Genomic DNA, 12354 nt, shown 5'->3' with positions numbered 1-12354 from the left:
AAACAGATGCTTCAGAGACTATTCACACGATAGCACATTAAAATATGAACATATCCAGGATTCAAGAAAAGATTACAAAAGATTCATAGAAACAGAAAATGATGGCCAGGTGAAGAAGAAGATCAAATCAGTAGAAACCATCAATGAGAAGGGCCACACCTGGGACATACTAGACAAAGACTTTAAAAAACGGTTCTGGGATGCATGGGTGGTTCAGTAGTAGAATGCTCGCTTTCCATGCAGGAGACTCGGATTCGATTCCTGGACCATGCACCCCTCCCCCTATAAAAAATATGGTTCTAAATATGCTCAAAGAGCTAAAGGAAAACACAGACAAAGAACTAAAGGGAATCAAGAAAATGATAGATGAACACAAAGGACTATTAATAGAGAGATGGAAACTATGAAAAGGAACCAAACAGAGCTGAAGAACACAGAAAAATTAAAAATTCCTTAGAAGGGTTCAAAAGCAGATTGGAGTTGGCAGAAGAAAGAATCAGAGAACTTGAAAGACAACTGAAATCAGTCTGAGGAGCAGAAAGAAGAAAGAATGAAGAAAAGTAAACAGAACCTGAGCTATCAGTGGGACACCATCAACTGTACCAATATACACATTGTGACAGTCTCAGAAGGAGAAGAAAGAGACAAAGGGACAGAGATATTTAAAGAAATAACGGCTGAAAAACTTCTAAAATTTAATGAAAGATGTGAGTATAAACATCCAAGATACTCAACAAATTCCAAATAGGATAAACCCACAAGACACATACCATGCGTAATGGTTAGGATCTGGTGTCAAGTTGGCCAAGTGATTATGCCCAGTTGTCTGGTCAGGTAAGCACTGGCCTAACCACTGTTGCAAAGATATTTAATTGAAACTGGAAGGCTGGGGTATTAAATCATGAGTCACTTGATTGCATCTGTGGCTGATTACATCTGCAATCAACTAAGGCAATCTCCCACAAACAAAATAATCTAATCAGTAGAAGATTTTTAAGGAGGAAGAGAGACTTTTTCACTGCTTCTTCAGCCAGTGAGGCTCCCCTGTGGAATTCATCCAGACCGTCATCGAATCTGCCAGCTTCACAGTCTGCCCTATGGATTTTGGACTCTTCCATTCCCATGGTTGTGTCAGATACCTTTAGAAATCTCTTCTTTAAAGATTTCTCCTGTTGGCTCTGTTTCTCCAGAGAACCCTGATTAATACAGTTTAGTACAGGGGCTGGGTGGTTCTTGAGAAACAGAATGTTAAAAATGGGTTTTTACAATTGACTTTCTACTCTGATTAGACTCAAAGGCACTAAGGACTCTGTTTCCAATAATCAAGATGGTACTGATAGTCCATGGGGTGAGTTGGCTACAGAGATATGCAAACTATCACCATTAGATTCTGCTAATTGCACGCTTATATGAGGCAAGGCTCTGGGTGAGAATGTTTTTGTCACCTTTATGGAACCTTGTGGAATTATGAAGCATGATGATGTTGGCTGGTTGTTGTTATATATGCTGGATACAGTGATGAGGGAAAGGGATGAGCTAAAGGCTTCAAATTTGCAATTTAAGTGCTGTATGACCGAAGTAAAAGTTCCCATGTGTGCCCTGGAAGAAAATCTTATTTCCTGTGGTCACAGACTTAAGATCTCTGAAAAGCAGGCAGAGAGCCTCATTGTATGAGTAGCACATTTACAATATAAACTATAATCTCAAACTTGCTGGGTGTCTGCTGTCAAAGTAAGGGCTTTGATTGGAAAATAATGGGATCCAGAGATGTGGGATGGGGATATATGGCTTGACAATAATGGCAGTGGGGAGATGGGATCCCTGGAATCTGCCAAACCTTTGCTAGATAGACCTGTCATGGACTGCCCTGAGGAAAGAGCTTCCTGACCTCTAGTCTGCCCAAAGGAGTCTGCCATTCAATTTCTACTTAAAGCGATTAACCCTTCAGGGCCTGCTAACCCTGTAACCGCCTCCCCTAGGGAAACAGCCCTCGCTCATCTGTCTGGAGTGACTAAACCTCCAGATGAAACTGCAATGGAATGCCCAGAGGTAACTGGCTCGAAACTCACTTCATTTTTTCCATGACACACCCTGGCACCACTCTTTTCTTCCATGTCTATAATTAGACTAAAGTCCCAACAGGCCTCAAAAAGTGAGGTACAAAGTGCAACCCATGAGGAGGTACACTATACTCCAAAAGAACTGTATGAGTTTTCCAACCTGTATAGACAGCACTCGGGAATATGTGTGGGAATGGATATAAAGGGTGTGTGATAATGGTGGAAGGAATCTAAAGTTGGATCAAGCTGAATTTATTGATATGGGCCCACTAAGCAGAGATGTTGCATTCAGTGTTGTAACTTGAGGGGTTAGAAAGGACATTAACAGTTTGTTTGGATGGTTGGCTGAAACATGAATCAAAAGGTGGCTGAAATTACCTGAGGTCAAAATGCCAGAAATGTCCTGGCATAATGTAGATGAGGGGATCCAGAGGCTTAGAGAGATTGGAAGTTTAGAGTGGATTTATCATGGAAGATCAGTTTACACACCCCACAATGTCCAGAGGATGTATATTTTACCAGAACCTTGAGAAATAAATTTGTGAGACTAGCTCCATCATTCTGAAGAGCTCTGTAGTTGTCCTTCTCTGTAGGTCAGATATTATTGTGGGAACTGCTGTCACTGAACTGGAATCTCTAAACAGAATGGGGATGATTTGATCCCATGTTTGCAGAAGCTATGTGACACAACAAATCACCATAGAGAAGGTGGGTGTGGCCACCATAATAGACAGCAGACACAAAGCAGCAGTCAAAAAACTTGAATCACAGAGACTTATGCTGTTGGATAGTATATCATGGGGTTCCTAGAAGTAATATGGGCAGTATACTAAATTCTTGCTTGAGCTTTATAAGCAGAAGAATTCTAAATCAAGCCTAACCTGAATTACAAAAACAGAGTCATGGCCTGTTGATCAATTCCCAGACTTCAGACAGTTTACAGAGCTAGAGCCCCTTGAATGAGGGGATGGTAGGACCCTTTTATACTGCCCCAAATTTACACTGTTAACCTTCTGCCCAGACTTAACCAAGGAGACGTACGGCCTTTTACTATGATGACTGTGTACTGGGGAAAAGGAACTGATCAGACATTTCACATATTAGACACTGGCTCAGAAGTGACACTAATTGCAGGAGAGCCAAAATGCCACTCTGGTCCACCAGTCAGAATAGGGGCTTATGGAGGTCAGATGATCAATGGACTTTTAGCTCAGGTCCATCTCAAACAGTGGGTCCAGTGATCTCAGAACATATTCTGTGGTCATTTCCCCATTTCCAGAATGCATAATTGGAACAGACATACTCAGCAACTGGCAGAATCCCCTCATTACCTCAAGTCTGTCTCACAGTGGGTCCAGTGGGCCCCAAGACCCGTTCTGTGGTTATCTCCCCAGTTCCAGAATGCATAATTGGAAGCAATATACCCAGAAACTGGCAGAATCCCCACATTGCTTCTCTGACTCATGGAGTGAGAGCTATTATGATAGGAAGGGCCAAATGGAAGCCACTGGAACTGCCCTACCTAGCAAAATAGTGGATCAGAAGCAATACCGGATTCCTAGAGGGATTGCAGAGATTAGTGCCACTCTTAAGAATTTGAAGGATGCACGGGTGGTGATTCCCATCAAATCCTCATTCAACTCTCCTATTTTACCTGTGCAGAAAACTGATGGGTCTCAGAGAATGGCAGTGGATTATGGTAAACTTTACCAGGTGGTGTCTCCCATTGCAGCTGCTTTTCTGGATATGGTATCATTGCTTGGGCAAATAAATATATTACCTGATGCCTGATATGCAGCTATTGTTCTGGCAAAGGCTTTTTTTTTCTCAATAGCTGTTTATAAAGACCACCAGAAACAGTTTGCATTCAGCTGGCAAGGCCAGCAGTATACCTTCACTGTCCTGCCTCAACTGTATATCAACTCTCCAACCCTATGTCAAAATCTTGTCTGCAGAAATCTTGATCACTTCTCCCTTCCACAAGATATGACACTGGTCCATTATATTGATGATATCATGTTAACCTAGTGAGAAAGAAGTAGCAACTATTCTTTGCTTGTTAATAAGGCATTTGCTTATCAGGGGATAGGAGATAAATCCAACAAAAATACAGCGGCCCCAGAGAAGGAGCCAAGATGGCAGCTTAGTGAGGTGCAAGATTTAGTTCATCCTCCAGAGCAGCTAATAAGTAGCCAGAAACAGTACAGAACAACTGCTGGGGCCAGTAACCAGACACTCAGAGTAGTCTGGACCAGCTGGACCAGCTGCGAAACCCCCCAGAACCATGAGTTCCCCAAGCCACAGCAGCCAGCGCCCCTCCCAAACAGGCGGCTTCCCAGAGCAGAAAGGAAAGAGACTTTACTAGCAGCAGGGGCTGAACACAACCAAATGCCAATTGTGGAATTAATTAACAAATTCTAACTACTAAAAATAGGCCCCCAGCTCAGCTGAACCTTGAGTAAAAGCAGAGGTTGCTTGTTTTTGCCCCAATGCAGACAGGGCAGGGATGACAGAAAAAGAAAAAAGAAAAAAAAGCAGTTTTTTTTTTTTATCTGAAAAGGTCTGGGCACTGCAGGAAAGGAGGGGGCACATAGCACCTGGGGATATACAGAGCAACGTACCAACTTAAGCTCTTGATTGGCAAACCTGAGGAATGGGGTCCTGCTCTGAAAAGGATTTTTCTTTTTCTCTTTTGTGGCTGTGTTTCTATGGATTGATTACTCTTTGGATACAGCTGCAAGGCTTCTCGGGCTCCACTGCCTCAGGCATAGGCAGAAACAGGCTTGTTTGAGAGCTTGTCTTGAGCCTGTGTGTTCCCCAGGAGAGAGGTGGGGCCCAGCCCAGGTGGAATCTCTAGCTCAAGGAATTCAGACCCCAGGGTCTGGAAAAATGAAGTGATTAAAGCTAGCCTACAACTTCTCCTCTGTCTCCACCATGCCCCCAGTAGGGAAGGTCTGCTGAAGTTAAAGGTACCGCATGACCTTATGCTGGTGGGACCTGCAGGCAGGAAGGTGCCACATACTGGGCAAGGTAGGAAAAATGCAGAGTCCAGAGATTTCATACAAAAACCTTTTAATCTGCTGGGTCTCACCTCAGGAAAACTGATGCAGTTGACTCTTTCCTCCTGACAGGAGACCAGTTTGGTCTGGGAAAATCTGACTGAGGTCTATAATACATAAGTAGACCCTTCTAAGGGGTGGAGGAAAGGCACCATACAGACAGGGCAAGAAACAAAAAAAACAAGAACTGAACATTCTGATCTATTAAATAAAACCTAAGCTAGAGGACTCGAAAAGCTGAACTGAATGTCAAAGAACAGATAGACAACAAAGTCATTCAGCAAGAAAATCCTGGGGGGTGGGGAGTGAAAACAATCTCCAGAATAAACAAATTAAGGTAATTAAATGCCTAGACATCAGCAAAAAATCACACTAGGAAAATCGAAGAAATGGCCCAGTCAAAGGGACACATCAACAATTCAAACAAGATACAGGAGTTGAAAGAATTAATTCAGAATATTCAAACAGACATGGAAAACCTCATCAAAAATCAAATCAATGAATTGAGGGAGGATATAAAGAAGGCAAGGAATGAACAAAAAGAAGAAATTGAAAGTCTGAAAAAAAATCACAGAACTTATGGGAATGAAAGCCACAGTAGAAGAGATGAAAAAAAAAATGGAAACCTACAACGTCAGGATTCAAGAGGCAGAAGATAAGATTAGTGAACTGGATGACAGGACATCTGAAATCCAACAAGCAAAAGAAAATATAGGGAAAAGAATGGAAAAATATGAGCAGGAACTCAGGGAATTGAATGACAATATGAAGCACACAACTATACGTGTTGTGGCTGTCCCAGAAGGAGAAGAGAAGGGAAAAGGAGGAGAAAAACTAATGGAGGAAATTATCACTGAAAATTTTCCAACTCTTATAAAAAACTTAAAATTACAAATCCAAGAAGTGCAGCATACCCCAAAGAGAACAGATCCAAATAGACGTACTCCAAGACACTTACTAATCACAATGTCAGATGTCAAAGGAAAGAGAGAATCTTGAAAACAATCCATCACATACCAGGGAAGTCCAATAAGACTATGCATAGATTTCTCAGCAGAAACCATGGAGGCAAGAAGACAGTGGGATGATATATTTAAGATACTAAATGAGAAAAACTGCCAACCAAGAATTTTATATCCAGCAAAACTGTCCTTCAAAAATGAGGGGGAAATTAAAACATTTGTAGACAAAAATTCACTGAGAGAATGTGTGACCAAGGGACCAGCTCTGCAAGAAATACTAAAGGGAGCACTAGAGACAGATAAGAAAAGACAGGAGAGAGAGGTGTGCAGAAGAATACAGAAATGAAGACTGTCAGTAAAGGTAAAAAGAAGAAAAACGAGATATGACATATAAAATCCAGAAGGCAAACTGATAGAAGAAAGTACTACCCATGCAGTAATAAAACAAAATGTTAATGGATTAAACTCCCCAATCAAAAGACATGGACTGGCAGAATGGATTAAAAAACAGGACCTATCCATATGCTGTCTACAGGAAACACATCTTAGACCCGAGGATAAACATAGGTTGAAAGTGAAAGGTTGGGAAAAGATATTCCAAGCAAAAACAATCAGAAAAGAGCAAGAGTAGCTATACTAATATCTAACAAATTATACTTCAAATGTAAAACAGTTAAAAGAGACAAAGAAGGACACTATGTATTAATAAAAGGAAGAATTCAACAGGAAGACCTAACAATGATAAATATTTATGCACCAAGCCAGAATGCTTCAAAATACATGAGGGAAACACTGAAAAGAGAAATAGACACATCTACCATAATAGTAGGAAACTTCAATTCCACACTGTCATCAATGGACAGAACATCTAGACAGAGGATCAATAAAGAAACAGAGAATTTGAATAATACAGCAAATGAGCTAGACTTAACAGACATATATAGAACACTACACCCCACAACAGCAGGATACACCTTTTTCTCAAGTGCTCATGGATCATTCTCAAAGATAGACCATATGCTGGATCACAAAGCAAGTCTCAATAAATTTTAAAAGATTTAAATTATACAAAACACTTTTTCAGATCATAAAGGAATGAACCTGGAAATCAATAATAGGCAGAGGGCCAGAAAATTCACATATATGGAGGCTCAACAACACACTCTTAAACAACCAGTGGGTCAAGGAAGAAATTACAAGAGAAATCAGCAAATATCTCGAGGCAAATGAAAATGAAAACACAACATATCAAAATTTATGGGATGCAGCAAAGGCAGTGCTAAGAGGGAAATTTATTGCTCTAAATGCCTATATCAAAAAAGAAGAAAGAGCAAAAATTGAGGAATTAACTGTCCACTTGGAACAACTAGAGAAAGAACAGCAAATTAACCCTAAAGCAAGCAAAAGGAAAGAAATAATGAAGATTAGAGAAGAAATAAATGAAACTGAGAACAGGAAAACAAGAGAGAAATCAACAAAACCAGAAGTTGGTTCTATGAGAAAATCAGTAAGACTGATGGACCTTTGGCAAGGTTGACAAAAAGAAGAAGACAGAGCATGCAAATAAATAAGATCAGAAATGGAAAAGGAGACATAACCACTGACCCCACAGAAATAAAGGAAGCAATGACAGGATACTATGAACAACTTTATACTAATAAATTCGACAACTTGGATGAAATGGGCAACTTCCTAGAAAGGCACAAACAACCAATTTGGCTCGAGAAGAAATAGACGACCTCAACAAACCAACCACACATAAAGAAATTGAATCAGTCATTAAGAGGCTCCCCAAAGAGAAAAGTCCTGGACCAGATGGTTTCACATGTGAATTCTACCAAACATTCCAGAAAGAATTAGTACCAATCCTGCTCAAACTCTTCAAAAAAAAACTGAAGAGGAGGGAAAGTTACCTAACTCATTCAAAAAAGCCAACATCACCCTCATACAAAACCAAACAAAGATATTACAAGAAAAGAAAACTACAGGCCAATCTCTCTAATGAATATAGATGCAAAAATCCGCAACAAAGTTCCAGCAAACTGAATTCAGCAATACATTAAAAGAATTATACACCATGACCAAGTAGGATTCATCCCAGGTATGCAAGGATGGTTCAACATAAGAAAATCAATTCATGTAACACACCATATCAACAAATCAAAGCAGAAAAACCACATGAATCTTGATTGATGCAGAAAAGGCATTGACAAAATTCAATATCCTTTCCTGTTGAGAACATTTCAAGGGATAGGAATAGAAGGGAACTTCCAAAGATAAAGGGAATAATGAAAAGCCCACAGCTAACATCATCCTCAATGGGGAAAAATTGAAAACTTTCCCCCAAGATCAGGAACAAGACAAGGATGTCCACTATCACCACTGTTATTCAACATTGTGTTGGAAGTTCAGCCAGAGCAATTAGACAAGAAAAAGAAATACAAGGCATCAAAATTGGAAAAGAAGTAAAACTCTCACTGTTTGCAGATGATATGATACTATATGTCGAAAACCCCAAAAATCCACAGCAAAACTACTAGAGCTAATAATGAATACAGCAAAGTGGCAGGTTACAAGGTCAACACTCAAAAAATCTGCAGTGTTTCCATACACTAGTAATGAACAATCTGAGGGGAAATCAAGAAAAAAATTCCATTTACAATTGCAACCAAAAGAATAAAATATTTAGGAATAAACTTAACTAAAGATACAAAAGATCTATACAAAGAAAACTACAAGAAACTGTAAAAGAAATCACAGACCCTAAATAAATGGAAGGGCATACGTGTTCATGGATTGGAAGACTAAATATAGTTAAGATGTCAATTCTACCTAAATTGATTTATAGATTCAATGCAATACCAATTAAAATCCCAAAACTTACTTTTCAGAAATAGAACAACCAATAACCAAATTATGAAGGGCAGGGTGCCCCAAATAGCTAAAAGTATCCTGAGAAAAAAAATGAAGTCAGAGGTGTCACACTACCTGACTCTAAGGCATATTATGAAGCTACAGTGGTCAAAACAGCATGGTAGTGGCATAAAGATAGATATACTAACCAATGGAATAGAATAGAGTGTTCCTTATTTTATAAGGCTGTCAAGCCAACTCACCTGGGACAGAACAGTCTCTTCAATAAATGGTGCCTACTCTGGGATCTGTTCTGTAACTGCTTGTTGAAGTGTGCTTCAAAAATTATTGCTTTTTTTTCTTTGCTTTGTATATATGTTACATTTTAAAGTAAAAATCATTTCAAACAAAAATAAATGAATGTTGCCTAGCGAACTGGATATCTATATGCAAAAGAATATCTCATATCCTATGCAAAAATTAACTCAAAATGCATGAAAGACCTAAACATTAGATCTAAGACCACAAAACTTTTAGAAGAAAATGTAGGGAAATATCTTATAAATCATATACTAAGAGGCAGTTTCTTAGACCTAACACCCAAAGCAAGAGCACTGAAGAAAGAAAGAAAGAAATGGGAACTCCTCAAAATTAAACACTTTTGTGCATCAAAGAATTTCATCAAGAAAGTAAAAAGGCAGCCTACAAAATGGTAAACAATATTTGGAAATGATATATCAGATAAAGGTCTAGTATCCAGAATTTATAAAGAGATTGCTCAACTCAGCAACAAAATGATAGAAAACCCAATCAAAAAACGGGCAAAAGACTTGAACAGACACTTCTCAGAAGAGGAAATGCAAATGGCCAAAAGGCACATGAAGAGGTGCTCAACTTCCCTGGCTATTAGGGAAATGCAAATCAAAACCACAATGAGTTATCATCTCACACCCACCAGAATGGCCATTATCAATAAAAAAGATAATGACAAATGCTGGAGAGGATGTGGAGAAAAAGGCACACTTATCCAACGTTGGTGGGAATGTCAAATGGTATAACCACTGTGGAAGGCAGTTTGGCAGTTCCTCAAAAAGCTAAATATAGAATTGCCACATGACCCAGCAATACCAGTGCTAGGTAGCTACTCAGAGGACATGCGGGCAAGGACACAAACAGACATTTGCACATCAATGTTTATAGCAGCATTATTTACAATTGCAACAAGATGGAAACAGCCAAAATGTCCATCAAAAAATGAGTGGCTAAACAAACTGCAGTATACACATATGATGGACTATTATGCAGCGGTAAGACAGAATAAATTGAGGACATTATGCTCAGTGAGATTAGCCAGAAACAAAAGGAGAAATACTATATGGTCTCACCGATATGAGCTAACATTAGTGAATAAACATGGAGAATTTTATTGGTAACACAAGTCATCAGGAGGCAAAAATAGGGTAAGATATTGGTAATCAGAGCTGAAGGGATACAGATTGTGCAACAGGACAGAATGTAAAAACTCAGAAATGGACAGCACAATACTACCTAACTGTAATACAATTATGTTAAAACACCGAATGAAGCTGAATGTGAGAATGATAGAGGGAGGAGGGCTGGGGGCACTAATGAATCAGAAAGAAAGACGATAAAAACTGAGATGGTATAATCTAGGAATGCCTAGAGTGTATAATGATAGTGACTAAATGTACAAATTTTAAAAATGTTTTTGCATGAGGAAGAACAAAGGAATGTCATTACTGCAGGGTGCTGAAAATAAATGATAATTAACATTTTAAAATTTTACCTTATGTGTGAGACTAAAGCAAAAAATGTTTATTTGGTACAAAAATAATAATAAATAAAAAAGTACAGTGGGTTTCAGATATTTCTCATGCAAAGAAAAATAAATTCAAGACAGGGTAGTGTGGTATTTTGGGGTTAAAATTAACCCCAATTTTGTTTAATTACGTTTCTAAAGATAGATCTTTTTCACTCCACAAATGCATTCTATGAGCACTACAGATACTTTAAGATATCTATGAAACAAAAAGCAGAAATTAAAAGCAAGCCACAATCCCATCATTGAATACATCTACTATGAATATTTAGTTTCTTATATTTCAATATATTTTGATTAACAAATAAGATATATTTACATGTGGACATAGTATTTACTATATATGTCATTTAAAACCTCTAAGATTTACAATTTGAATCCGTCTGTATATGGCACAAAATTCACCTAAATATTATTAGTATGTGTATGTCCTTACACATTAAAATAGTTTGAGAAAGACATCTCTTTTGAATATACTTTCATAACATTCCATCTTAAGAAAACTTATATACAAATTTTCTCCCTAGTTTGTATTTAGGTTTCCAATCCTTTCGTGTTAATCTAAAGCAATACTGAAATGAACAGCGATATGGAATATTTAGGGATGTATCTGGAGGACATTTTTCATTGGAAGAGGTAGTAAACTTATTTGATTCATGCACTCAGCTGCTTTCCCTCAAGGGGCTACCAAAACCATATATCACAGACTATGTACCTGGGAGCCTCTTTTTTACTGTATTCACAACATCTCTAATGATCTTTACTTCAATTCAGTAAGTAAAATAATGTTACCTCATTTCGGCTTTCACATGTACTTATATCGTTCATGCATTCTCTGGGATTTACTGGTTAGGGCAAATTCTTCTTTACTGATAGGTTTCCTTCTGCCAAGTTTCTTTTTCTCATTGATATGTTCACCCTTTTCTGATAAATTTGTAAGAGACTGTTAGAAATTAGGAATGTGTAACCTTTGCTTTTTAAAACAGTGGGGCCCACAAACACACCCCAATTAGAAAACACCTTCTAAACCCAAAAGCCCGCAGTAGGGACCCCACCCACTCCCAAAGCGCCGTCCCAGGCCGACCACAGCCACCCCCGGCCCCTGAGCCCTGGGGGACCAGCTCTGACCCCCAAACCGCCCCTGGCCCGCTGTGGCCTCATCACGGCGCTGCCCCCAAGCTCCTGCCATGGCGCGGGGACCCCGGCCTCTCTGGTGCTGCCCGCCTCCTGCTCTGGTACCTGGTCTCTGCTTCGTCAGGCCCCAGTGGGAAGCCCCCATGGCAGCCGGAGGCCCCCTGGGCAGCCGCCAGGAGCGCGGCCTCAGCGGGTCCCGCGGCTGCGATGGCGGCGCCTCTGCGGAGCCTCCCGGCTGCGGCCATCTTGACCATGGCGCCCCCTGCAGGGGAGACGCGGGGGATTCTGGGGGCGCTGGGGTGGGGGCGGGCAGGAGGGGGAGCAGGCGGGAGGGGGTGCGGGCTGCGGTGGGGGGCCCGAGAGGGCTCTGGGCGGTTGAGATGGCAGTTAACAGATGCGGGCTCAGTCAGTCCCTGCAGGAAGGCCCTGCACCTGCCGCCCGGTCC

General features: G+C 40.1%; 1 long non-coding RNA gene across 2 annotated transcripts in view; it reads right to left on the bottom strand.

The window, feature by feature from the left end:
* LOC143673726 (uncharacterized) overlaps positions 1–12158 on the bottom strand; it is a 46847-nt gene extending 34689 nt beyond the window's left edge. For both annotated transcript variants that reach the window (XR_013170548.1, XR_013170547.1), the window contains exons 1-2: positions 12014–12158; positions 11567–11698 (exon numbers count right to left, since the gene is read on the bottom strand). This is a non-coding gene — a long non-coding RNA (uncharacterized LOC143673726). The remainder of the gene's footprint in view (positions 1–11566; positions 11699–12013) is intronic.
* Positions 12159–12354: the final 196 nt, after the last annotated feature.

The sequence above is a fragment of the Tamandua tetradactyla genome, chromosome 2, assembly GCF_023851605.1.
Source record: "Tamandua tetradactyla isolate mTamTet1 chromosome 2, mTamTet1.pri, whole genome shotgun sequence".
NCBI lineage: Eukaryota > Metazoa > Chordata > Mammalia > Pilosa > Myrmecophagidae > Tamandua > Tamandua tetradactyla.
Note: the sequence above shows the minus strand (reverse complement) of the source record. Positions and strands in the feature narration are given on the sequence as shown.